Source organism: Lemur catta, chromosome 21, assembly GCF_020740605.2.
Source record: "Lemur catta isolate mLemCat1 chromosome 21, mLemCat1.pri, whole genome shotgun sequence".
Lineage (NCBI taxonomy): Eukaryota > Metazoa > Chordata > Mammalia > Primates > Lemuridae > Lemur > Lemur catta.
In genome coordinates, this window is record NC_059148.1 from 7137778 (window position 1) to 7157204 (window position 19427).

A 19427-nucleotide genomic window follows, 5' to 3' on the forward strand; every position below is an offset into this window, starting at 1 on the left:
TGGCTCCACCCAGCCTTCCCCTGTGGGTGAGACCCTTCTCCAGGTGCCTGGCTTAGGCTGCCCATTGATGGTGTGGAGCCGGAGGAGCCAGGGCTCCCTGCCCCTTGCTGTCCTCACACCCCGATGTAAGCAGAGGGAGACCTGCAGGCCACAGGGCAGGTGGTGGCCGAGTGCAGGCTCAGTGGGGATAGTGAAGGGCTCAGCCTCTCCTGCGTGGCCCTGAAGGTGGGGCTGTGCCTTGGTGTCCTCAGTGGGAGTGGGCATGCTCTCCTAATGCTCCCGGAGTGGCAGTGGCCTGGTGGAGTGCACTGGCTATGCTGTAGTGGACACTGTTGTCATTGAACAGTGCAAACCCCTGCCCAGCAGCCGAGAAGTGCCCTGCATACCTGCCCGCGTTGGTTGTCGCAAGGCCATGTTCCCAGAGGCCTGCAGTTGATCTTATGCCCTGCTGGCAGCAGGAAGCCGGGAGACTTGTGGAGCAGCAGCCTCTGAGGCCACACTGCAATGAGTGCAGATTGAGCTCGCAGGCAGACCTATTGATCCTAACCCCGGCTCCTCACTGCCCACCCTGGCCTGGAGCTGCCTGCCCAGCCCGGGCCAGTCCCTCATCTCAACTCTGGACTCAGTTCGTGCCCGTGGGAGCCGCCTCCTGCGGCCAGCTGTCCAAGGGTCCTCAGCTTGCCAGTCTGGCCGTTTGGCGGGTTCTTGCAGCCTGGGCAGGGCTCAAGCCCCAGTCTGAGAACCCTCAGCCTTCAAGGGGTCACTGTGCCAGAGCTGCAGGCCTTCCCAAGGTGGGGGTGGGTCTGTGGGGTATAGGTGGGGACTGGCAGAGCCCCATGGCTAGCCACGAGGCCTGGACAGTTTGGTGGGGAGCCCTTGGCCACCCTCATCCGGGGTACGAAGGTCAACCAGGTGCCGTGGTCCCTTGGTTAGGAGCCTGCAGACCAGCCCTGAGGTGGTGCTCAGAGGAACTTCCCAGGACGAGCACCCCTACACCTCCCCATAATGATCCTATCACCTAGTTCCACCTCCATATCGCTATCCCGTCCGTCTGGTCCTCTGTCCATTTGTTGCCCGGGGCTCCCCGCAGGCTGGCTGCAGTCACTCTGCCTGTCTCCACTTGCATGATACTGCCGTGACAAGGGCACCTTCAAGACAGAGGCCCACACCTCTGGCTGCCCCCACCACCGTGCCCCTTCCTCCGCCTGCCTTATGGGGGAAGCCCATGAGGGGGGACTGGATTCTTATGGCCATGCCTCCCCAGCCAGGTGGGGGATTTTGGGGAGCCCTGGGGTTCAGAAACTGGACCGAGTTTCCCCATCTGTAACGTGGGATATTAGGCCGACCCAAGGCACGCAGTGGGAGTCAGCAAGATGACAGCGCAGAGCCAGGGTGTCAGGAAGCTGCAGCACACGGTGACCCCTGGGGAGAGGCTGGCGGTTATGAGGGCTGATGAAAAAGTCACGGGTCCTCCGTGGGCCAAAATCTATGTGAACATTTAAGCTAAAAGCAGAGGTGTCCTAGAAACTTCAGGCTCAGAGTAAAAGCTGATACTTGAGCCTCAGGCCTTGGGGTAGGAGCAGTATCTCCTCTGCTTGGGGATGCCGTGCTGGTGGCAGGCTCGCAGCCAGGCCTGCCCCCCCTGGACACACACTCTGTGCACACACACTCGAATGCACGCACACCTATGCCTGACTCGGGCCCCTGCTGCTTCCCTGCCTCTGGCCTTAGAGTCCTTCACCCCTGCAATCCCCCCCGGACACCTGGTTAGCCCCTCACCCCACGATGAAGGGGCTCTTATGAGGAAGGGACACCCACCCTTGGGTCTCCCAAAGGGACCACGTCAACAGAGGAGGGTTGGGCAGAGGCTTGGAGCCATCCCGAAAATGCCACGGAGCTGAGGGGAGAGAGTCTGATTACTCGCATCACCCTGGAGATGGCCTCCCTTCCCAGGCCAGTCCCTCCCTGCCGTCCTGTTGTTCATTTTTATGACATGAACACTCTGGCAGCATCCCGGAGCCTGGACATAATGAGAGGAAATGCATTCCTCCCCCCCCCCATCTGCCGAGACAGGAAGCTGGGAGGTTCCTTCTCCCCTGGGGGCAGAGCTGTGGCTTTGAGAGGCACAGACACCACCTTGTACCCTGCTCCAGCCCATAAACTCCAGCAGCCTAGGCTCAAGTGCCAGGTCTGTGGGTCCCAGACAAATGGTCACACCTGGCCATGGCTCCAGGGCCAGGAACCTGCCTGCCACCCATCATGCTGAGTCCTGGGCATAGGAAGCTGGCTGTCTCTGTCAGAGTGCCCCAGCATCTGGCTGGCCTCGGGGAGCCTCAGGAGGGGCAGAGGGCCTCTCCCACAGGGCAGGGGTGAGCTCTAGGGCAGCAGGAGCAGAGCTGGGCTGGCAGAGACCCCTTGGGGCTAGACCCCTGCATGGGCCAGTGGGACCTTGGGCCTGGCTGCCCGGGGATCAGGGTCCTTGTTGCTGTGCCATTTATCATGACGAGACATGCCCAGCCTTCTGGAGCAGGGAAGACAGCATTGTCAGTCCGTCACTCCCAGGGATCACTGTCTTGAAGGGTAGTCGGCAGTGTTAGAAATGCTGGTAAGGAACAGTGCAGCCCCGCGTGAACTGCAGCCCCGGTCACGTGGGGACAAGAAAGTGCATGCGTGTGTGTGGTTATGAGTCGGGAGCACCACGGGACAACCTTGGGATTACGGATGACAGTGTCCTGCTTGGGTGACAGTGTGGGCCAGTGTTGGCCTTAAGTCAGCTGGGTTGGCCTCACGCTGTACCCTGTGCTCTCCCTGTAGGAGCCTGAGTTGGCAGGATGGGTGTCAGGACGTGCTGATCTCCCCTGAGGACAGGTAAGTGGCCTGGGCTGCGCCTGGGGACGTCCCCTCCCCACACAGGACAGCAGAGTGTCTTGGTGGGCCCTGTGGGTGGGGGGTGGCAGGGGTGGACTGTGGCATGGGGCAGTGTGTGTTCCTGGTCTGCCTTCTGCCTGGGTGGGCCCAGCTCCTGGGCTAGATGGGGCGGGTGTAGGCACAGCAGCCAGGGCTTGACATCTGGCTTCAAGGAGGAGCCTGTGTAGGGCTGACTGACGAGGCTGCTGGTCAGCACATCCGCTGGGCCTGCTTGTGACCGACTCAGCTGGGACAATACCCACCACAGAGTCTGATATTCGCACGGCCTGCCCAGCCCAGCACTCGGCTCTGGGCAGCTGCTGGCTGCCCTGGGGAGACTGGAGCTGCCGGCTGGGGATGGAGGTGGGCCCCAAGGCCAGGCACACTCACCCTTGTCTGAAATATTTCAGTTTTGTGGGCCTTCTGGTCTCCGTGCAGCTGCACTGCTCTGCTGTCATGGGGCAGGTGACTGGTATCTGAACATCTGTGCTCTGATCACAGCCATGGGCCGAGTGCACTGTCGTGTTTGGGGTTCATCTGTTCATCACAGCCACCAGCTGCAGTGGGACTGAGGTGTGGTGCGCAGGCAGTGTGGCAGGGTGGGAGGCCAAGGGGCTCATGTGTCCCCCCAGACCCTCTGCAGGGTGGGAGGCTTGCCCTGCTTGCACCCCAGCCTGTCACAGTCTTGCTGATCACAGCAGGGTGGGCAATGGCTTAAAAGAGCAGTCCTGGTTGCTCTTGTTCCACTAGTGTGCTGCCCAGTCCCCAGCCTGGCTGATGGCACCGAGCACCATCTCTGCGGGAGGCTTGGCCGTGCCCAGCCCTCCCTGTGATTCTCAGCGACACTTAGTGCAGCGTGGAGGCCTGGCCTGTGGGTGTGGTGCTCACATGCTGGGGGGAAGGTAGTGGCCACAGACCCAGGAGCCTCCAGGCCTCTGGACACCTGTGTGTCCTGTGCTGAGGGCTGCAGGACAGAGGGGAGGGGAGGGTGGCCAGCTCCTCGCCTGTTCCCAGGACCTGGGCGTGGGAAGCTGCCATGCAGGCTGGCCTGGTGGGAGCCAGGGCTGCTGCCGCCTGGCCTTGTGGGAGAACCAGCGTCTGGCCAAGCAGCTTGCTGCTCAGACCATTTGCCACATGGGGTCTTCCCGGTGGGGGTGAAGAGGCTCAGGCGGTGTCCAGGTCTGGCCAGGCCTAGGAACGTAGCATTGCTTGTGACACAGGTGACATGTCTGGGGACAGAGTGGCTGCGCCACCCCCCTGAACTCCTCATAGGCCACTTCAGGGAGCTCTGGTCAGCCAGGTGCACAGTGACAGCTCTGGTATGCAGCAGGGTGGCCGGCCAGGCAGGTCTCTGCTGTTGTTTTCTCCTTTCGTGTCCCTCTTTCTCCCTGCAGCTTTTGGTCTTGTCCCGGTTTCTCTGTGGTCTCTCGGCCTCTTTCTCTGCCTCCTCTCTCTCCTGTCTCTGTCCTGCCCATCTGGAGAGTGGTAGTTGATCATTCATGTCTGCTGTGGGTACTGGAGGGGTGGGTGGTGGCCTTCATGCTACCTCTGCTCTGGGCCAGGCCCTGTTTCACAGACTGGGAAGCGGAACCTGGGCCCTGGGCTGTGGTCCTGCCGACGTCAGCGGGGGATGGGTAGGGAGCCTTGGGGCTGAGTCAGGATGGGGGCTGAAAGTCAGCACCCATGTGTCACCTCACTCACCTTTGGCCACTCAGCGCCCGCTTGCCAAGCCCCATGCTAGACCCTGAGCATTGCAGCCACGTCCGGCCCAGCTCTGCCCTTGGGGAGCCCCCGCCTGACTGAGGAGACACACACAGACACGGAGAAGCCAGTGGCCGACCCTGGGGTCCCAGGTGGTGGTGAGCAGCAGCGGTCCCCAAGGGGAGCTGGGAGACAACATCAGGGGTGACTCATGCCGATGCCAGGCCCAGTGAGGGGGGCCAGCGGGGACATGGGTGTCGTGCCCTTCACCACCACTGGGCCAGCACTGGTGTCCCCTCTCGGAGACTGGCACCAGCTGGGTCAGTCCGTGTCTGCCTGCTGAGGAGCGAGGCTGCATCCTCTGTGGCCGCCTGGCCCCCACGCCGGGGCCTTGATGTATTTCTCCACCACTGGTAGGAATCTTTATGTGGTAAAGATACTAATTCTTCGCTCATCTCTCTGCCTGCAGCAAGTTTTTCCTCAGTCTTTTAATTTTTGTTTATGACAGTTTTTGACATTCAGAAATTTTTCATACTTTGTGGTGAAGCCTGTTGGTGTTTTCCCTTTTCTTAGTTATTCTGTTGTCGTGTGTGTAGTCAGCCCTGCTTAGTGTGTAGCCAGGCGAATATGCACCTGTTCTTTCTTCTAGTGAGTATTTCTACTTTAGTTTCGTACACTTAGGCTCGACTCCATCTGTCCTAATCCATTTTGTGCTGCTATGTCAGAATGCCGGAGACTGGGTAGTTTATAAAGAACAGAGATTAATTTCTCACCGTTCTGGAGGCTGAGAAGTCTGAGATCCAGGGGACTGTCCTGTTTCGCCAGCCCCCAGGGGAGGATGGAGGGGAAGACGGCACAGGAGAGCCCAGAGGGAGCGGAGTCAGCCTCTCACCAGGCACCTGCTCTGAGATGAGGAGCCACGCCCACTCCCACAGCAGCGAGGGCGGAGCCCTGGAGACCTAATCACTTCTTAAAAGTCCCCCCATCAGCACTGTTGCATGAGGATTAAGTTTCCAGCACGTGCACTTTAGGGGACACATTCAAACTATAGCACCATCTAGTATTCATTTTGACATAAACACGAGGGGAGGGTTTAACTTTGTTTTTACAGCTGTGTCTGAGCGGTCTGGTGACCAGTATCTTTGTAACTGGCAGTTGGAAATATCATGACGTCCTCACGTCCTCGGGTTTGTGTTGCCTGAGTGAAAAAGCTGAGGTTGGGGCCCCCTCGCCACCAGCCTTCGTTTTCTGAAGCCCGGCTGTCCTGTGTGTGCGTTTCCCCGGGAGCGTGTTGGATGGCCCTGTCATTTCCTCCCTGGCACCTCTGTGGCACTCCCCGTGAATCGGCCCTGCCTGGTGCAGGCTGGCCCTCCCTCTGGGGGTGCGGCGCCGCTCTGCTGGCATCTGGCCTTTGCGTGCCAGATGCTGATCAAGGCTGGGGACACTGCTGGGCCCAAGCCACCCTGTGGCGAGGGGCAGGTCTCCTCACGTGGGTTTGCGTGCACTTTGACATGGGGTGTCCCTCGCCCAGGCAGCTTTGTCATGCTGACCAGGGGTGAACTTGCCTTGTCCTTGAGGGTCATGGGCTCTGGCATCCTCATGACCCAAGGCAGAGGCACTGCCAGACCAGTCACACATGTCCTGTTTGTGTCCCAGCCTTGGGGGCTGGTGGGAGGCCTTGGTCCGCTGATCTGGCTGCCGTGCAAGCCCTTGCCCTCGTGGTCAGGAGCCTGGTGCGGGCTGGCCAGCCGCCCTTGCCGTGCATGTCCTACCTGGGGTGACTCGTGGCTGGTGGTATGGTCCATGCTACAGGGTCAGTTGGGGGAGGCCTGTGTCGCCAAGGCCACCAGGTGAGGGCTCTCCCAGGCAGTCTCTGCACACCACCTTAGGGAGGCTGTTTGGTGCATCTTCCTCCCCGTCTCACGAGGCCTGGCCCCCGCCTCATCACTCAACTCCCCAGAGCACCACCGGACCCTGGGCTCCCCTCTCTGGCTTCTCCCTGGGACCCCTCTGCTCCTCAACTGCCCTCAGCCCCTGGCTGTTCACAAGCCTCCTTGGACTCAGGGTGGCTGCAGGGCTGCCTTTCCCCCAGGCCTGGGCACCCCCATTCCAGCCTGAGCCTCAGCGAGTCCTCTGCTGTGGGGACAGCCCTACGGCAGTGCCCCGCTGAAGCTCAGGCTTGGGGAGTCTAAAGTTGAGGCTTCTCTCTCCTGTGGGAGGGGCCTGTGGGGACGTGGGAGCTGGGGATGTTGAGGCCTTCGCCTCACGCCTCTCCCCCATCTTGCTGGGTTCACATATTGCAGTTGATGAGTCTAGTATTTGGAATATGCCTTTAGTTAAACTTTTTCTTTTCAAAATATTTTCACTCTCCCTGAAATTCTAATTAGGCCATTCACACATCTGAATGTACTTGCTGCCCTCTGCATTTTGCAAGATAATGAGGCTGCAGAGATGGCTGCCAACCCTGTCCTCTGGGGGCCTTCCTGCATGCCCTGGAAGGGGGTGCTGGGCCTCCCCAGGGCCCATTCAGGCAGGTCCAGGTCTGGCCACAGCACGGAGCATACAGGTGGGGAAACTGAGGCCTGGGCCACTGGGGAGTCAGGGATGGTATAGGTGCAGGGGTCTGAGCCTGGCAGGGCCCGCTCTTCATAACGCAGCGTCTGCCTTCTCAGAGGACCCACTGCCTGCCCCAGGCCTGGAGTCAAGGCCACAGTCTCATGGTGCCAGGGGGATGCCAGGGACATGCCTCCTGCTCCCCTGGGCTTTCTAGGTGTGCCCGAGAGGCTGAGTGCCTGAGCAGCAGAGGCCAGGTGACTGTGGTGCCATGTCCCCCAGTTTTGCCTTTGTTTCTTAATAGTAAAGCAGTATGTGCGTGTTTATAGAAAATGAAAGAAAAAGTTTGACTAAATGCAGAAGAGGAGGAGAAACAAGAACTGCCTGTCTGGCACACGTCCACAGCCAGTGCAGCCGACCGCCACTCCTCGGTGTGGTTAAGTGGGATGTGCACTGTGATCCTGGCAACACGCCTGGCATTGCCTGTCACCTCTCCTATTGTCGCAAAAGCAGGGTGGGCACCTTCCCTCCCACCTGCAGCCTCTCCTCTGACCCACCTGGCTCCTGACCCCCAGACCTTGCCCTTCCCCCAGGCACCTCAGGACGCATCCCACGGTGGGCCCAGAGCCTGCTTTTCTGTGTTTGAACAACATGGGCTTGGCCTTGAGGTCCTTGGGGGGTGCTGGGGGCAGACCCTTAGTGGAGACGATCAGACACCAGTGAGCCTAGGGGAGCACCCCGAGGGGGCCGCCTACTGCCCTACAGGGACAGCCAGGCCCACCTTCCACAGACAGAGCCCACCCAGGGACCTACCCAGAGGATAGCCGCCCCCACTGGGAAGGCAGACAGCCCAGGGAGCCCAGACCCCCCAGCAGAGGTGTGTGAGGTGACCCCACTCCTGGTTTTGTGCTAAGGGACCTGGGGTGGTCCCCACCGAGCCTGCTGTGGGCGCCATGCACAGTGTGTGCTGGAACTTCCCCTTCAGCCTCTGCCCCACCACATACCCCGTCACGTGTACTTCCTCACCTCCGGCCTGGTCCTCGTGAGCGTGGGAGGCCTGGTGGTGCCGGTCCCCCCACAGATGATCACCTCCCGGGTGAGGCGCCAGGACCTGCAGCAAGCGGCACAGAGGGGCCCTGGTAGTGAGAGGGGCAGCTGAGCCTCCTGTGCACGCATCTGTAGACAGCGCGGCTACACACTTCGAGGCTCCAGGGCTCTGCTGAGGGGTCAGCTGTGCCCCTTGGAACATGCCGTGGGCCCCCCAGTCTGCCCACCAGGGGTGAGGGTGGGGCTCTGGGGCCCCGTCTAGAAGACCTGGCACAGGGGTGGGGAGGGTTTGGGTGCAGGAGGAAGTAGGGGCAGGGGTGTAGGGCCAGGGAGGTGACAGGGAGATGGGGGATATGGGGGAAGGCCAGATGCAGGAGGGATCAAGGGTACAAGAAGGAGTGGCAGGAGAGGAGGTGGAGGTGATGGGGGGCAGGGAAGGAGGAGGAAGCTCCTGAATGTTCTAAGCACCCTGGCCACACACAGCACCTTCTGAGGAGAATTGGCATCACTGGGGCGGGGGGGGGGGAACTGTGGACCCTGGGGTTCCTGGGCCTCCCAGTCAAAGGGCACAGACCCTCCTGCCCAGAGAGGTTGGGGGCTCATTGCCTCCCAGGAAGGTGGCAACCTGTCCAGGGCCCTGAAAGGACAGGCTCATGGCCAGGACCCCGCCCTGGGCCCACCTCCTCTCAGCTGGGGCTCCCCTGCCTACCACAGCCCCAGACCTAGCTGGGGCTAGGGACTTGGGTGAGACCAAGACCAAGACCATCTTCCTCTCTGGCCTCAGAGTATGCGGGAGTGTCTTACACTGGGGAAACTGAGGCCGAACGAGCCCAGCCCCGGGCAGGCATACTTCTCCTTTCCCGTCTTCTAGGTGACATTTCTCTGGCATTTGCAGGGAGCTATTGTTGGTGACAAGACTAATTCAGTATTTGTGTTTGAAGAAATAACTCCAGATGTTTATTTCCAAACCTGTGAAACAGAGGCATTGGTTAATTTTAAATTAAGCCTTTGTGCTCACACACTTCTGTCTTTACAGAGCCAGGGTCTTCCAGAGGCTCAGTGTTTCTGGGGGTGGGCGTGGGTGGTCCCCGGGGTATAGTGCAAGGAAGGAGGCCATCTGTGACTCTGTGACCCAGGCAGACAGCCTTGTGCCCTGGAGCCCTGAGCCGTGAGCCTTCAGGTCCAGCACATAGGCTGGCATGGTCCCCTTGCTCTTGGTGACTTGTCCCAAACCCTGACCCCACCTGTCCTGCTCTGATCACTCAGAGCCTCTGCACCTCCACCAATGGTGACAAGCTCCCAGAGCCACTGTCGCCTTAGTAGGGCAGGAAGAGTGAACCTCAGCCAGAACCTAGGTCTGAGGACAGTAGGTTTGGATGGGGTTAGAGGACTGGGTGGGAGTGGAACAGTGTCCCCTGTCCCCTCCCTTGCAGCTGGTGAGGCTGCTTCTGCCAGGGCCAGAGCAGCTCCTGCACTGGGCCTTTCCTTTTCCTTCATCAAATATTTATCTGGCTCCACCCACCTTCCCTTTGAGACTCCCCAGTCCCTGGAACACCACCATCCTCACTCTTTGTCTGCATCTACCTTGGACTCTGCAGACTGCCTGGGTGGCCCACCCCCTGGTCATTCTATTAATAGAAGTGAAAGTGAGGTGCCCTTACCAAGGCAGCACTCCCTGAGCCTTCTGGAGCCCTGAGGCAGTCCTTCTCCTTGACACTTTCTCAGTTTCTCAAAAAAACTGGCTTCAGTGTAGTGCGCAAGCTCTGATTCCAGGGCTGGCCCAGGCGTGGGAGCTGCAGTGCTTTGCTGTCCCAGGCACTTTTCTCTGGTGCTTGTCCTTGCCTCCTTTGTGCAGCAGAAACAACTTGAGCGTCTAATATGTGCCAGGTGCTGTGCTGGCTGCCACCCAGCCCTGACCTGTAACCCAGCAGAGGCCCACATGGTCTCTTTCTCCCCTACTCTGACCTTCAGTTCCAGATGTGACAGCAGGGGAAGGTTTAGATTTCTATAAATCTGCCTTACCCAGGCAGAGGCCTGAGAGCTGGTGGATTACACCATAGGGAACTTCACAGTGTTATTCTGGGCTTACAAGTTAATTTTCTTTATCTTCTTTTTTTTTTTTTTTTTTGAGACAGAGTCTCACTTTGTTGCCCGGGCTAGAGTGAGTGCCGTGGCATCAGCCTAGCTCACAGCAACCTCAGACTCCTGGGCTTAAGCGATCCTACTGCCTCAGCCTCCCGAGTAGCTGGGACTACAGGCATGAGCCACAATGCCCGGCTAATTTTTTTTTTTTGTATATATATTTTTAGTTGGCCAGATAATTTCTTTCTATTTTTAGTAGAGACGGGGTCTCACTCTTGCTCAGGCTGGTCTCGAACTCCTGACCTCGAGCGATCCACCCGCCTCGGCCTCCCAGAGCTAGGATTACAGGCGTGAGCCACCGCGCCCGGCCTTTATCTTCTTTTAGTTCTGTTCCTTCCAAACAATATCTATTAAAAATTCCTCTGTTTCTAGCATGTGCAAGGTAGTTAGTGATAGGTGTAATTTTTGTCCTTTAATTTCCATATTTTGTTAGTCATTTCAATGGGAATTTTGGTTTGGAGACTTTAAGGCTATGAATTTACCTCTGAATACAACTTTGACTATAACGTGTACATATTTATGTATGATATGGTAGTATATTTTTTCACTGTTTCTAAATAGCCAACTTTGTATTCTTAAATTTTTATCTTTGATCTAGTATTTATTTAAAATGGTGCTATGTAATTTCTGGCCAAGCATGGTGGTTCACACCCATAATCCCAGCACTTTGGAGCACTTTAGGAGGCTGAGGTGGGAGGATTGCTTGAGGCCAGGAGTTTGAGACCAGCGGGGACTACCCCTGTCTCTACAAAGAAAAAAAAGAAAAAAAAATTAAAGGGTACTGTGCAATTTCTAATATGTTGCATGGGGGGGGCCCTCCTCTTTAATTTTAATTTTTAATTTTCGTAGAATATGTATAACATAAAATTTACCATCTTAACCATTTTTAAGTGTACAGTTCGGTAGTGTTAAGTCTGTTCATAGTGCTGTGCAACCAATCTCCAGCACTTTTTCTTCTTGCAAAACTGAAACTCTATATGCATTAAACAACTCCCCATTCCCCTATACAGCTGCTTCTACTTTTCTACTTTTTCTTTTTATTATTTGACTACACTGGATACCTTATATAAATGGAATCTCACAGTATTTGTCTTTTTGTGACTGGCTTATTTCACTTAGCTAATGTCCTTAAGATTCAGCCATGCCGTGGCATGCATGTGTCAGAATTTCCTTCTTGTGTAAGGCTGAATAATATTCCATTGTACGTCTGTACCACATTTTGTTTATCCATTCATCCGCCGACAGACACTTGGGTTGCTTTCCTTTTTTGGCTGTTGTGAATAATGCTGCTGTGAACATGGTTGTACAAATATCTCTTTGAGACCCTGATTTCAATTTTTTGGATACATACCCAGAATTTTTGGATTGTTAGACCATCTGGTAATTTTTAATTTTTGAGGAGCTGCCATACTAATCTCCGTGGTAGCTGCACCATATTACATTCCCACCAACAGTGTGCGAGGGTTCCAATTTGTCTGTATCCTTGCCAACACTTTTTTTTTTAGAATAGCCATCCTAATGGGTATAAGGTAATATTTCATTGTGGCTTTGATTTGCACTTCCCTAATGACTAGAAAAATTGACCATCTTCTCATGTGCTTGTTGGCTATTTGTATATCTTCTTTGGGGAAATGTTTTTTCAACTCCTTTGCCCATTTTTAAATTTTTTTTTTTTTATTGTTGTTGAGTTTTAGGAGTTCCTTACATATTCTGGATATGAATCTTTTATCAGATATATGATTTGCAAATCTTTTCTCCCTTTCTGTGCATTGTCTTTTCACTCTATTCTATTGATTGTGTCCTTTGATGAATGTTTTTAATTTTGATGTAGTCCAGTTTATTTTTACTTCTGTTGCCTGTGCTTTTTACTCTTTTATTTTCTTAGAGGTGGAGATCTCACTGCGTCACCCAGGCTGAAGTGCAGTGGTGTCATCATAGCTCGCTGCAGCCTCGTAGGGCTCAACTCCTGGGCTCAAGCGATCCTCCCACCTCAGCCTCCCAAGTAGCTGGGATTATAGGTGCACACCACCACACCTGGCTAAGTGTTACTCGTGCTTTTTGTGTTTATGCAAGGTATCATTGCTGAATCTAGTGTCATGAAGATTTTCCCCTGTATTTTCTTCTAAGAGTTTTATTGTTTTAGGTGTATGTTTAGGTCTTTGATCCACTTTGGATTAATTTTTGTATATGTGTAAGACAAGGGTCTGACATCATTCTTTTGCATGCAGATATCCAGTTCCACCATCATTGTTTGGAAAGACTATCCTTTCCCTATTGAATGGTCTTGGTACCCTTGTTGAAGGGCATTTGATCATATACATGAGGGTTTATTTCCAGGCTCTGTGTTTTATTCCTCTGGTCTATGTGTCTGTCTTTTTGCTATGACCACACCGTTTTGATTACTGTAGTTTTGTAGTAAGTTTTGAAATCAGGAAGTGTAAGTCCTCCAACTTTCTTCAAGATTGATTTAGCTCTTTGGGCTCCTTCAAGATCAATATGAATCTTATGATAGATTTTTACGTTTTTGCAAAAAAACATCATTGGGATTTTGATGGGAATTACATGGAATTTGTAGATAACTTTGGGTAATAATTACTGACATTGGAACAGCAGTAAATGTTCCAGTCCATGAACATGTGATGTCTTTCCATTCATTTAGGTCTTCTTTAATTATAACATTTTGTAGTTTTCAGTGTATAAATCTTACCTTTTTTTAAGCTTAGTGCTATGTAGTTTATTCTTTTTAATGCTGTTATAAATGGAATAGTTTTCTTAATTTCATTTTTGCATTGCTTATTGTTAGTGTATACAAATGCAGCTGATTTCTGTGTATTGATTTTATATCCTATAACATTGTTGATTTCACTTTTTAGCCCTAATAGTTTTTTCTTTTTTAATGTATGTGGAATCTTTAGAACTTTCTCTATATAAGATCACGTCATCTGTGAACAAAGATAATTTTACTTCTTCCTTTGCAATTTAGATGCTTTTTTTTTCCTTTTCCTTTTTCTTTTTTTCTCCTTGAAACAGTATCTCACTCTGTCGCTCTGGCTAGAGTGCAGTGGTGTCGTCATAACTCACTGCAGCCTCAAACTCCTGGGCTGAAGCAATCCTCCTGCCTTAGCCTCCCGAGTAGCTGGGACTACAGGTGCCACCACACCCGGCTAATTTTTCTGTTTTTTGTAGAGACAGGGTCTAGCTCAGGCTGGTCTTAAACTCCTGCCCTCAAGCAATCCTCCTGCTTCAACCTCCCAGAGTGCTAGGATTACAGGCGTGAGCTACCGTCCCCAACACTTTTTATTTCTTTGTCTTACCTAATTGCTCTGGATAAAACTTTCATTACTATGTTGAATGAAAGGAGTGAAAGCAGACATCCTTGTGTTGTTCCCAATTTTATGAGAAAAGCTTTCAGTCTTTCACCATTGAGTATGATGTTAGCTGTGGGCTTTTCATATATAGCTTTCATCATGTTGAGAAAGTTAGCTTCTCTTCCTGGTTTGAGTGCTTTTATCACGAAAGGGTCTTGAATTCTGTCAAATGTTTTTTCTGCATCCATTGACATGATATTTTTTCCTCCTTAGTTCTGTTATTGTGGCATATTATGTTGATTTATTTTTGCATGTCGAACCATCCTTGCATTCCAGCAGTAAATCTCACTTGGTTGGGGTTTATAATCCTGTTTTGTGCTGCTGAATTCAGTTTGCGAATGTTGAGAATTTTTGCTCCAATATTCGTAAAGGTTCTTGGTCTTTGCTTTTGTTTTCTTGCAGTGCCTTTGTCTTGCTTTGATATCAGGGTAAGTTGAGCCTCATACAAAGAGTTAGGAAGTATTCCTTCTTTCTAGTTTTTGGGAAAAGCTTGAGAAAGATTTGTGCTAATTCTTTGAATGTTTGGTAGAATTCACCAGTGAAACCATCTGGTCCTGGGTTTTTCTTTGCTGTGAGGTTTTGGTTACCGATTCAATCTCCTTATTAGTTGTAGGTCTGTTCAATTTTTTTATTATTTCTTTATGATTCAGTCTTGGTAGGTTGTATGTTTCTAGAAACTAACCATTTCATCTAGGTTATCTAATTTGTTGGTACATAGTTGTTTATAGTATTCTGTTACAATCTTTTTATATTAAAATATTATACAAGGAAAAGGAATAGCAAAACAAACAGGTTTTTGTTTTGTTTTGTGGTGTGGTCGTTATTTGGCTTGGCTGGACTTTTTTGTGCTTCTTGGAGTCACATCTAATCTATTGCAGTCATCACTCGGCAGATCCATGGATTTCCTGAGACAGTAAAATGCTCCCCACAGGTAGTTGACAGAGGACTGCCACAGACAACTGGAGCTGTCTTCATGCATTCAGAATTGCAGGCCCTTGCTGGAAAAATCAGTTCCACACATCGCAGCTGCCATTCCCTTGAGGGGCGTTGCCTTTGTGTCTGGTCTGCGGACTTCTCGCAAGCTCATGGTAGTGGCAGTTCCCGGGTTTGAATCCCCGCAGCACATGCACGGGATGCCTCAGGTGACCCAGACCTGTCCGACTCCTGAGTTTCTCTCCTCCTTGGTTCTTAAAGTGAAACTGCGTCTCTGGGTAGCACAGGGCTCTGGGTATGATAGCTCCCTGCCTCTGAGGGAAAGCCATTGGTCATGTGAATGCAGAACCATGGCTCTGAAAATCCGGAAACTTCACCATGAGGTTTCCATAAGAAGTTTAAGAATGAGGTTAACTTTTTTAAAGATCTCAAGGAGCCAGAAGAGGCGTTTGTTTTTACAAAGCTGTCAGCTCTTCCTTATCATAAGGGAGTGCCTGAGCCACGGGAGGCGGCAGCCAGGCAGTGAGCAGCGGAGTGCTGGAGCCACCACTTGCGGAAGGACAGTGGCCCTGCAGGGGTGTGACCACCTGTGGAGAGAATGACCTGGACTTCAGTGCTGCCAGGTCAGGGCTGGGCAGGCCCTCTCTGCACCCTGAGCTGGACACAGCGCATTTGGGAGGCCAGAGCAGAGAATGCTCGATGGGACTAAATTGCAAAGTGCCAGAGACAGGTCAACGGTTTCCTGAGCTGTGTTTCGGGACAGATAGCTCACACCTAGCTCAGATTCCAGCCCCAGCATCAACAGCCCTGCCGGAGGCTTTCCCGTGGAGGGTGGTTTCCAACCATGCCCTGTTTTCTCTGGTTGGAGGAGCATTGTCTGTCATTCTTCCTCTGGGAATTCCCATTATGTGAAGTTCGGCCCCTGGGCTCGGTCTGTCAGGGCTCCTGTCTGTCTGCTTGTCTCATTTTCCTCATTTTCTGCTGGCTTTGGAAGGACCATCTTGGATGTGACTCCTTCCACCTCATACTCTGTGGGGTCTCTGCAGCGCCCTGACTTCTGTTTATTGCCTTTACCCGGTTTCTGTTTCGGTCCCCGTGGGATCCTCATTGTTTGTGGCGGCTCCTTTTCATGACGATCTGTTCCCAGTTCAGTTGAACACCGTCTTTGACCTCTGAGGGCACCTATCAGCTATTCCGCAATGGCCATGCTAATAAGTATACTAACTGTGGGCCGGGCGCGGTGGCTCACGCCTGTAATCCTAGCACTCTGGGAGGCCGAGGCGGGTGGATGGCTCGAGGTCAGGAGTTCAAGACCAGCCTGAGTAAGAGCGAGACCCCATCTCTACTAAAAATAGAAAGAAATTATCTGGCCAGCTAAAAATATATACAGAAAAAATTAGCCGGGCATGGTGGTGCATGCCTGTAGTCCCAGCTACGCGGGAGGCTGAGGCAGGAGGTGGCTTGAGCCCAGGAGTCTGAGATTGCTGTGAGCTAGGCTGATGCCATGGCACTCACTCTAGCCGGGCAACAGAGCGAGACTCTGTCTCAAAAAAAAAAAAAAAAAAAAAAGTGTACTAACTGCTACTCAGTGGGAGGCAGTGGAAGGGCGCGGGGGTGCTGTGCGGCGTGCTCCTTCCCCCAGGTGGGTCTGTGTAAGCTCGGGGTCCATAGGCCCACTCCCATCGGTCTCACAGGGACGTCGAGTGGGGGTCAGAGGCAGAGCTCCCTTGCAAACCGCAGCGTTAGGGACAGGCTTGGCCTGGTCTCCAGGGTCTCAGCCCTGTCCAGTGTTGAGGACAACAACAGGTTGGCCTAGGACGCTAACCCTCCCTGGGACCCACGCTGGCTGAGCATGGAAGAGGCAGGACTGTGCTCCTTTGCTGAAAGGCAGTGGTGTCAGGCCTGTGTCGCGGGTGCTCCGGGCTGAGCTGGCTCCCAGGCAGGGAGAGGTGGGGAGCAGCAAGGCCAGGTCCAGCTCTGATTGTGGGAGGGAAGGGCTGTCCCGGGGGCCCCTGGCGCAGCCAGAGTTGGCCAGAGTCCACACAAGACTCTGGGGCAAGGGCACATGGGAGGGCGTCTGGAGCTTCCCTGCCCATGACCGGTGTGTGGGGACAGAGTGGGCTCCAGTTCCCGCCCAGCTCAAGGGTGAGTCGCAAAGGCTCTGCCTGTGATGCACTCGGCTGGGAGAAGGGCGTGGAAGGCGCACCTTCCCCTGGGGTCTTGGGACTTCTGGGCGGACAGGCCGTCGTGGTAGGAGGTGGTAGCTCTGCTCTTGCTGGGGCTCACCTCTCAGTGCTGTGTCCTGGCTTCTGTCCCTTCCAACGCATGGGTGATGGCCGGGAAAGTGAAGCCGTTTCCCTGTCCGGGAGGTCGGAGGAGGCCTCCGTGGAGGCTGGGTTTGCACCCGTCTCACTGTCTCCTGGCTGCCCATCACTCCCTGCCCAGCCTGGACCCCTCTCTCCTGGAGCCTCACTGTCCGGCCCCCTCGGCCTCTCCGGCCTAACAGAGTCCCACCCAGACCCTCACACTTAAGGCCCCGGCTCCTTCCCTCCAGCCGCCTGGCCACAGCCCTGCAGCCAGGGGACCCGCCATTCACCTGCGCTCGCATCCACACTGCCCTGGACCGGGTGGCCCATCCACCACAGCAGCCTCCCTGTTGGCCGCCCTGCCTCTGCCATGGCTGCTGGAGGGTCCCCACCTCTACCCCGTACCCGCAGGCGTCAGCAGAGAGCGAGAATGCCCAGAGATGAGAGATGGGAGGGGTGAGGCAGGGATCTCCATGGGGGTTGTTGGGGGTGCTTGCTGACTCGGCACTGCCATGTCGGGGGTGGCCCCTGGCCCTGCGCCCTGGTACCCATGTGGATTTGCCCACAAAAGGACAGATCTCTCCTGGGGCCAGCACTGCCTCGTGCTGCTGCAGGGGCTGGTGACCCCACCCACCCCAGGGGCTTAGTTAGCAAAGCTGCTGTGGGTCAGACCAAGGTCGCTCGGGGAGGGCCTCCCGGGCCGGGTGCCCAGCAGGCAGAGGTGCTGCCAAGTATCTGGTCAGCAGCAGTCAGGGTGGGCAGGGACCCTCAGGCCAAGGCAGGGTGGGGCTCCAGGGCTGGGGCTGCTGGGATGTGGCTTGGTGCCTCTGCCTCCCTGCTGTGGGACTGGAGCGTGGGTGGGGTAGCTGTGCTGGGAGGGGTCTGCACCAGGTCCCTGTCACCATGCCCGGACCCACGTTGTCCTCAGGGTCTGTTTCCCTGGCCCTGGAACAAGCTAGTCTGTGGTGAGGTTCCCTGTTGTCCAGGCCTGTCCTGGGCGTGTGGCTGCAGCAAGGCTGCCCCAGGCTGTTCAGCCAGGCAGGCAGGGAAGATGGGGTCACCTGCTGCAGGGGCCAGAGGAGCAAGGGGACAGTAAGCCAGGGGCAGGGGGTGCAGACACTGGGGCCAGTCCCCTCGCCAGACCTCCTGCCATCTACCCACAGCCCTGCCTGCCACCCACTGAGGGCTGCTTGCCCCAGTTCCTGCTGGGCACTGTCCCTGCAGGCGTCCCAGGCGTTTCACATCAGGCCAGAGTACCCTGCTGCCAATGCCGTTTTCTACTTGTCTACGCAGAGTGTGTTCGTTGTCAAAATGATGGGAGGAAGTGGGAGTCCCCCAGCTCCGGCCGAGAGCCACTCCTGGGACCCTTCCACAGGCAGCTGGGGTGGGCAGTGCTGGGTCCCGGCCCGGAGCCATCATCCTCTCCCGCGCCGGCGTCCTTGTGTCTGCAGCCAGGAGGGGGCTGGGCTGAGGGCCCTGCCTCACCCTCAGAGGTTCTTTAGCCACAGGCTCCCAGGGGCTGCACTCCCACCGCCCCTCAAAGGGGCTTTGTGTCACCACAAAGAGTCTCTGTCCTTCTGGAGAAGCCTGGGTGTTGCCATGGTGATGGAGGGGCTGGGAAGAGGGGGTCCACCCCGCTGTCTGCAGGGGAAAAGGCATTCCAGGCTAGGGTACCGTGTGCACAGGCCAGCGGCCAGCGTGGCTACTGCTGCACCTGCCCAGCTGCGGCCCCTCAGCCTTGCTGGACAGCTGTCCCTGAGGGCCTTGGTGGGGCCGTTGGGGCATTGAGGCATTGGTAGGGGCAGGTCTCCCATACCCTGGGCCTGTCCACCTCTGGTCCTAGCTTGGCCGGGAGCCTCAGACCCCTCTCAGGAATGCTTTGGTCCCTGCCTACCCACCGTGAGGGCTGGGACCCGGCAGACCCCACCTCCACTGCTCCTGTTTGCCCCGAGGCAGCAGGTCAGCCGTGCAGGTGCCTTGCAGGCTGCTAGTGCTTGTCTGGGGGGCGATGGAGGCATCGGTCTGACCACTACTGCCCATGCCCTCCCCTCTGTGGGCTCCCCCATGGTCACAGGCGCCATGCTTCTCCTTGAGGGTGCAGTGGGTGGGCTGAGCCTGCAACGGAGAGGAGGCCGCCCTGGCAGGCCCCATGGCCCTCCCTGCCTGGAGCTTCCCAGCCCCTGGGGCTGCCTTGGAGGAGGTGGGTCCTTGCCGCCTGTCCCCTCGACCCTCGGAGCCTGTAGGCATCACTTCCAGGCACGGTTGTGGCTGGAGTCTGGGTCAGGCACAGGAGGGGCGTTGATGGGGTGCCCTGAATTCCAGCCTGGGGCCCCAGGGATTCCTGTCCACCCTATCCCCAGTGTCCTCACGGAGGGTTTCAAAGGCTGCCACCACTGGCGTGGGGCAGTAGAAGTCTGTGACCCGTTCCATAGGGAATCTCAGGCCCAGACCCTTTCGGGGGGTCCAGTAT

General features: G+C 55.2%; 1 protein-coding gene across 2 annotated transcripts in view; it reads left to right on the forward strand.

Moving 5' to 3' along the window:
- Positions 1-19427, forward strand: part of ARVCF (ARVCF delta catenin family member) — a 47090-nt gene that overhangs the window by 2403 nt on the left and 25260 nt on the right. For both annotated transcript variants that reach the window (XM_045535162.1, XM_045535164.1), the window contains exon 2: positions 2815-2868. The gene's annotated coding sequence lies outside the window, so the exon portion shown is untranslated. The remainder of the gene's footprint in view (positions 1-2814; positions 2869-19427) is intronic.